The following is an 8,520-nucleotide window of genomic DNA, read 5'->3' as shown; positions in this document are numbered from 1 at the left end:
AGACCTGCATAGTATGCAGGTCTAAGTCTGTTATTTGAATCACAGACTTAGACCTGCATAGTATGCATAATTATAAACAAAACATTTTATTGTGAAATAAATCAGTGGGCAGCACAAGTTTCAGAGTTCGACTCCATCTGGTCAGGCCCTTTCTGTGTGGAGTTCTATGTGGAGTGCATGTTCCCCCCCATGTTCCGTGGGTTCTCTTCGGGTACCTTCCACAGTCCAATGACATGCAGTTACCGGGGACAGGTTAATTGGTGATTCCAAATTGCCCATAGGTCTGAATGTGAATGGTAGTCTATCTCTCCCTGTTACCCTGAATCAGATTGGCAGCCTGTCCAGTGTCTACCCTGCCTCTTGCGGTATGGTAGATGGGATGGGCTCCAGCATCCCCCTCAAGCCTCAAGTATAAGTGGAAGAGAATGGATTGAAAAAGTCAGTGTGTATGTGATCTACGCATCTACACAGATCCCAAAAAAAAACCCAAACAGAATTTCATGAAACACTGCGAAAAAGGGACATCGGTCTTTGATGAAGACACACTGTCCGAATGCTCTTGTTACTGAAAAAAAAACTGCAAAAAGACGTGGAATGAGCTCAAAGCAGAAAGTCATGTGCCCGATCAGTAAAAAGCCTTCCATTCAACCAAATATTGTTAAAGTTACAAAAAAGGAACTGTGGCAGAGAACAGTGTGTGCACATGGAGTCCTAGAAAGGACAGCAGCAAATTGGACTGCAGAGTTATGGGTAGGATCAAAAGAAGTATGGGTCAACAGGAGCAAGTATCGTTTTATCAGGTACAACCCACTTCTTAGACAATTTGAAGCAAAGAGTGTGGGCACGAGATGAGAGTGAGCTCATAAAAAGTTTTTTTTTCCTATCAAAATATAAGATTAAATTTGAAGAAGAACATGCAGAGAATGACAGCAGTTTTTACGATAAGTGTGTTATTTTCAGATGACTTCAAATTCAACCTGCATGGATTTTTTCATAGAAAATTTATATGGAGAAAGTCAAACACACCACATTAAGACTTTTTCAAATGACTGGGTGCTGCTGCTCTTACAATGGTGCGACTAACTTGTTTTATTGATAGAATCAAAAACTATGAAGTCTGGAAATTTAGGGTGGAAACTCAAACAAGCCCAGCTGAAGAATATTTTACCCAGTAGAAAAGCTACCTAGACTTAAGTTTGCTCTTCCAGAGTCCTGACATAAACACAGAGACATACAGTGTGGATGAACTGAAACTGAACTTTGCTGACTGAAACCGGTTGACTGCATTTTTTCATAATGTCAACAATGTCCACAAGCAAAAAAAGATGGCAAGCTGAATACACAAATACTAAAACTGTGAGTTTGTATTTCTGTTAACTTCCAGGTCTCTGAACTGTTTAAAGTTCAAATTTATATACTGTAACTGCACAGAAATTCATTCTTTACATTTCAGAAATTTCACTTTTGAACTGAACTTCTAATGGACCTAAAGTCATTCATCTCCTGCTGTATTCATGTCTGAATTTGATCTTTTACAGCATGACTCCTCTTGTTTGAGTTTCCTGTTTCTTCACTGATATTAAAGGCCACCCAGGTGAGGTTTGTTGGCAGATTTTCCTTTCTATCTGAGGGTTAGCAGCTACATGCTGACAGCTTGTCGGGAGCATAAAAAGTAACTTTCCCAAAAAGCCATCATTTCATCTCTGAGGAGCGCATATAATAACTATTTACCTGGTTTTCAACCAAAAGTATTTTAGTCCATGATGCAGGTAGGTTGTGACAAATAATCAACATTTTTTGATACAGTAAGCGATTAGGTCAGTCAAAAAGCAAAAACACGAGCTAAAACAAAGTATTCGCACACTCATGTGCACCGATCATTTCTATGCAGACATTAATACATACTCGCTAAAACATTTCCTGTGAGACATTTTACTTCAAGCAGCATCATATTCTAAAAAAGAAAAACAATCTGCATTTGTACATGCAGTAGGGCCTCTATGCATTTCTGCAATCTGAACAGCAGGAATGATGCTGAGGTATCACATCTCAGTCCTCAAAGCACTTTGCAACTTGGAAATAATTCAAACAAGCCTGTGCTCAGATGATGTTTTCTATATTTGTTGCAGAGGATAATGATGCTGTTATCACACTGTGTAACAATCTATCTCCATTTACTCTTTGCTCGGCAGTTGCTACTTCACTTTGCTTTCTAACGGTAGGAAAACACTTCAGGAACAAATGTGATAATCATGATTTGCACCAAGAATAGCTAATTAGATACTTCAATTTTTGCAGGTGAGGCAATAGTTAAGTTACTTACATGGATAATGACTTTGTCTACGTGTGAGACAATTTCCTGCATAGCTCAAGACTAGCATTTGACTTAATTTAAACTTTGCACAAAAAGCAGGGAAATTTGTGTTTGTTTATTATTTCTTTGTTGCTTCTTGACAATAAATCTTATACTGTTGGAAGCCTGTATATGAAGACTACAGTACAATGCAAACACTACCGTCATAGCTGCACATTGATGACTGGCCTTTGTACACGGAAATGCAAATTCCCAGGGACACACAGTGACCTTGTCTTTATAAGGCCAGAGTTTGCTTTCAATGCCTTGTGGTCATTTGATTAATTGCAAATTTGATCAGAGAATTTTCATGACTAAACTAAAACTTGATCCAGCATACGAGTGCTGATTTGCTTGTAGGTCACAATGTGCACTTTATGAGGACTGCAGGGTAAGAGGATATAGTCGGAGTCAATAATGACACAGCAGCCATTTTTTGTTTTTGCACCTTAGTTTTACCACTATAGTTACTTTTTTCTTCTCCGACTGGTGACTTTAATTTTTGAACTATAAATAGGTGAATGTCAAGACTTCTGACATGATTATTAGGCTGTCTCTTATCATGTTATTCAACCTCTGTCCTGCTGTAACACATGGCTGGCCTGTTTTTAAACAACATTTCTAAACTGCCATTAATTAAAAGAGTGGTTTATCTTTGCAGGACAGAAACAGGCTGAGATAAAACCAAGTTTTGTGTCACACATATAGATGTTATGATCTAATTTTCATTGAATTTTGATTCCTGTTTTGATCGGGTAGTGTCTTTCTTGTGTTTCTAACACTATTGTGTCTCCCTCTGTTTAGTAAACTGTATGTATGTGTCTTTTCTGGTATCATGTTTAGTCTACACAATTTGATGCACTGTGATAATTGTTTTTGTTGTGTTAGGGATGTGAATCGAGTTCAATTCCTTGGCAATGTTAGTCTGCTTGCATATCAATTCTGCTTATTGGTTCCAAATGCGCTTCAATCAGCTGTTTTAGGTATGTGTGCTGGAGAAAGTAATTGGTGGCGCAGCCTACAGTCTACAGCATGGATATGGACATTTTATTATATTTAATTGCATGAACAGACAAGAGAGTAATGGTAAAGTGGAAACAGGAGAGATACAGGGGAGAAAAAAAAAAAAAAAAAGAGCACTATGCGGCTAACACAACTTTGGCTCTTTTCAAGCACTGGGACTGACAGCATGCTAATGCTAAGCTAGCCAGCAAGCCAGAGTAAGGTTAAAGCTAAGTGAATGCTAACTCCAGCCCAGCAGCCAGACCTGGAACAGGTAACAAAGACAGTGATGAGCAGTGAGGCTACTGCCTCTGTTTCTATCCGACCATTTTTCTACAGTAGAAGTCACTTTGTGCTGGTTTTCATCTCTGCTTTGTGCTGTGGGCTTTGTGTTTATACCTAAATACTAAAAGAAGATCACATGCATGTTCTCATTAAAATACAGATTTGTATTGGTGCGTGGGACTGTAACCTATCTGTTATATAGTTAATGGTAATTATGAGAAAATGCATTTCACGTCATTTTACGGAGAAACCTGAAAGTAATGCAAAGATTTGTATAACTAATTACTTACTCCTGGGACTAATTATGTAATGAATTACTTTAAAAAAGGTTGTGTATAATACATTAATTTTGAGTAATGATCCCAACACTGAACACAACAAAAAGGGGAAATACCTCTAAAATGCACAAACATTTGACCACACAGAATGCAATTAATTTACACGAATTAATGTTTTTCGAATGCTGCTTAAATATGGTGATGACTCTCAAACGAGAGTGAATGAGAACCCAATGTGAAGCAATAAGGAGCTGAATTGATAAGTAATATCGATAATATACGTAGAATGGGAGGCAGAGCATTCCGTTTTCAGGACCTTCTTCTGAGGAACCAGCTTCCAGTTTGGATTCACAAGACAGACACCATCTCTACTATTAAAATTCGACTTAAAACTTTGCTTTTTGATAAAGCATTTGGCCAGGGTTGGATCATGTGACCCTAAATCCTCCCTTAGTTATACGGCAAAAGGTGTAGGCTGCTGGGGGACTCCCATGATGCATTGTTTCTTCTTCAGCCACCTTTTTCATTCAGTATGTGTTTATACACCTCTCTGCATTTAATTATTAGTTATTCTTCATCTCTGGCTCTCTTCCATAGCATGTCTAGGACTTGACTAGGAAGATGGCTGCCCCTCCCCTCTGCTGGAGTTTTTTTTTTTTTTCGTTTTCTATTAAAAGGGAGTTTTTCCTTCCCACTGTCACCAAAGCGCGTGCTCATAGGGGGTCATGTGACTGTTGGGGGTTTTTGTTGGGTCTTTACCTTACAACATAAAGCATCTTGAGGCAACTGTTGTGATTTGGCCCTATATAAATAAACTGAATTGAACTGATCATAAATTCTTATCAATTCTCATCCCCGGTTGTGCATCTTTGATTTTTACTTCCTGGTTTGTCTTCTTTCCTTTGTGATTGTCTGCTCTACCTTTGTTCTCATCTGTTGTTTAAACCTCTTTATCAGTATGCCCTGTCTGTACACCTGTGTAAAATTTAGGTAACTCATGCTTGTTATTTGGATGCCTGCTTCGTGTTCATTTTGTTAGTGTACGTTTTTGGATTTTGCATTAGCTGAAACGAAGCCTTGCTTTTTGTTATTTTATCTAGCTTGTAATCCTGCATGTGGTCCCCTCTGATTCCTGACCTTCTCCTATAAGCATTTGCTGTTGGACCTGAAGAATCAATTTACACTTAATTCATTGCATTGTTTCAGCTTATTAAATGTTAGCTTAACATGCTGCATTTTTAAAAAATAAGGAATGATTTTGCACCCGAGTATGTGTGAGTACGGTCTTTGCCCAGGAGATTTTAATCTCACTTCGTTACATAGCTTGCATTTGATGCTCTTCCTCAAGTCACTTTAAAGTCCACACATTACTGTCCTTAAAAAAAAAAAAAAAAAAAAAAAAGAGTCACATTTAATGATCTCAGATTACATTATTATCAATGGGGGATATTCAGCAAATTGTAATACTAGAGATAAGCACCCTCAAAGCGCCCCTTGAAATGATGGAGCTCCAGTTTGAGAGTAGCTTCCAATTGCCAAGTCACACAAGAATTAGAGGCACATCATTCACATGAAAGAAAAAATATATATAAATGCATGGAAGCAGGGTAATTTTTCTGCCATCTGAGTCAAAACTGCATGATACAGATGTAAGATGTGCACAGTTAGCTTGTTCCCATACTTTTAGACTAAAAAGTGAGATGAAATTTTGCTAGCCTATAAACGCCACAGCAGAGGTAGCCTCCTTCAAGTACAAAATTATTCTACTCTGTTCATCTACAGGCAGTGTGTAACCTAGGAGATCTGTTGGCATGTTTGTGAGCCAGACTGAGTCAGTCAGTGATGTATGATCATCTCTTAAATATCACTTTTCTTTGAATCTGCATACTCTTCTCAAGGCTTTATCATTCTTCGAGTCCAAGAATGGCTTGCAATCCAAGCATATTAAGACATTTCAGCTAGCTGATTCATGTATTTAAAAAAACTGCGGCATGGAGAGTGATTCAACGTTTTGGTCTATAGCAGTTAAATACCATACCTGTTATGATGGTGCTGTGTGGCAGGCAAGGCAGGACCCAAACACAGGACTCAGAGACAGGGGAATAAACTCAAAGAGGCAGCTTTATTGCTGTAGCAAAAAGAAGAAAAAACAAAATCCTCAAACACAAAAGCACTAACCAACAAAAACTCAGAAACTAGAAATAAACAACTAGGAAATTACCTCTAGTACTTTACCCAGGGAGACAGCAGGTTGAAGATTTAAACAGGATTACGAGGGGAAGGGCAGCAGGTGGGAACACAGGAGAAACAAATCAGACATAACGAGATGGGGTGACGCAAAAGTAAACACAATGCACGCAAGACCAGGACTACCAAAATAAAACAGGAAATACAACACAGAGACATAAAGTGAGGGACAGTGAGAGAGCAATGAGACAAGATGGGCTGAGGAGAACACAGAACAAGACAACCAGGACACAAAGGGGAACAGAACGAACAGGTAACTAGAAATTAGAATTAAATGATTAAACTAGAAAGTACAAGGAAACTAAACAATACCAAACAAAGACCAAGAAACACAAATCACTACAATGATAAGTAAACTAGGCCAAAAAAGTCCAAAAACATAGTATTTGCTTCAACCATATAATCGTGTTTGGTAGCGTTTGGAAAATTAAGTAATTGAAGGTTTGTAATTATAAAGAAATTATATCAAACAAATGTTAACATGCCCTCGATAGCAGTGTTCAGGGTAAATAAGTAAACCAATACTGTAATCATATTACATATATCTGCACATATCGTAGTAATGCAACATATTACCTGTTTAACCATCCATCAGTTTTCTTAGCTACTGTCCAGTTCACTGTCTCAGTGGGGCTCCAACCGATCCCAGCTGTAACTGGTGAGAGGCAGGATACGCTCTGCTCAGGTCACTGAGACAGACAGACAAACAATTACTTCCACTCACATTCACACTTACAGACCATTTTAAAATCATCAGTTAACCTTGCATCCATGTTTATGGACTTTGGAAAGAAACTGGAATACATGCATGTACATTTCAGAAGACCTGCAGCTGGCTTACAATTTTGAACCAAGTACCTGGTTGCTGTTAGGTAACAGTGCAAACCACGGCATCATCATTCACCACCGCTGTTGTTGCATTTCATATGTGGGATATTTAGATCTGCAGTGATGTTCACTTATTTTGCTTATTGGTTGTGCAGAGATAGGGATTTTGGTAATTCAGCTAAGGAAAACACTATGGAGATAGTATGCTGATACTTGTAGGCAGTTCTTCAAACTTGATGACCGTAATCCTATTTCCAGACTCAAAAACCAAAAACACGAAAACTTTTTAGAAATTAGATAAAACTTTATTAATCCCTTGGGTGGGTTCCTCGGGAATTTTCTGCAATAACGCTCATTACAAAGTAGTTCTTTGTATATTATGACTTTCCATGACTTTCCAGGACAGGGACTAAGCTATAGCAGAAAATCAGCATGAACATCAAGATTACTAGTTGATTGCATGTTTCTGACAACATGCTTGCATGGACAATAGACAATATGTAGATGTGGGTATGCAAAGCTCTGTGTAGCGCTTGTGGACCTCCATGCCGGGATCTTTCCTGAGTTTTTCAAGTGACTAACAAGTTCCTGAAAGTTAACAAATGAGAACATTTGTTACATATTTGTTTTGTTTTTTTGTTTTTTTAAAGTGAGAACAAACACAACACTACTGCTTTTGATTAAAGCTCAAGTGCAATATTGCCAGAAAAAGTATTGAAACGTGGAAACACACTGTCAAAGGCACTCTGAAAGTTTCTCACAAATCAGCAGTTTTTCAGAAAGAGCCTTTTATACGTCTTTTTTCTGGAAACTAAAAGAGCTGCATCATCAGACGTCCTGTGTTTTGTTGGCTCAGCCTCCATCTCCCCCTGGCTGGCTGCCTCTGTCTTTGTCTCCACTGCTGCCTCATTGCTCCTCCTTTACTGGCCCATGAGCAGCAGGATGTATATCTTGATCTAACTGATGGCTCATTGCCAGTTCCAGCCATCAGAGGAACCTCTTTTCTCTTTTCCTATTCCTGTTTAACTTATTTAGGGGCAAATAGTTGCTGGACAGGTACGGTATGAATGGACTAAATATCTCATTTCAATAAAGTAAATTGTCTACTTGGTTGTGAGTCTGCAGCATTTTAGCAGAACATAATACATGGCCTTAAAAGCAGTGACAGTAGTGGTCAGGGTGGTGGCTGCAGTTTCTGCTACTGCTTCCACTGTTTTCAGTGAAACAATGAAAACAATGACAAGGAGCAAAACTTAATATCTAAACTTTAATATCTGATCATCCATCCACATAATCTTCTTAAAATTGATGCCAATGGAATAAATGTCTCATACACTAGTAAAATGACACTTTCACTGTTCCAAAATATTGCTTCTGGATGGTTCAAACCAGATGTAACAATCTTATTGAATTAACCAGTCACAGGGCTCCACCTGTGTCCACATCATACAAGGATACACACACAACCTGAAGGGAGAAGAGACCTCGGCCACAAATGTGAAGATACACATTACTGGAAGCCCATAA

This window comes from Haplochromis burtoni, unplaced genomic scaffold (genome assembly GCF_018398535.1).
Source record: "Haplochromis burtoni strain Fernald_Lab_line unplaced genomic scaffold, NCSU_Asbu1 Contig_27, whole genome shotgun sequence".
Classification (NCBI taxonomy): Eukaryota; Metazoa; Chordata; class Actinopteri; order Cichliformes; family Cichlidae; genus Haplochromis; species Haplochromis burtoni.
The sequence above is the reverse complement of the archived record's forward strand: the minus strand, read 5'-3'. Positions refer to the sequence as shown.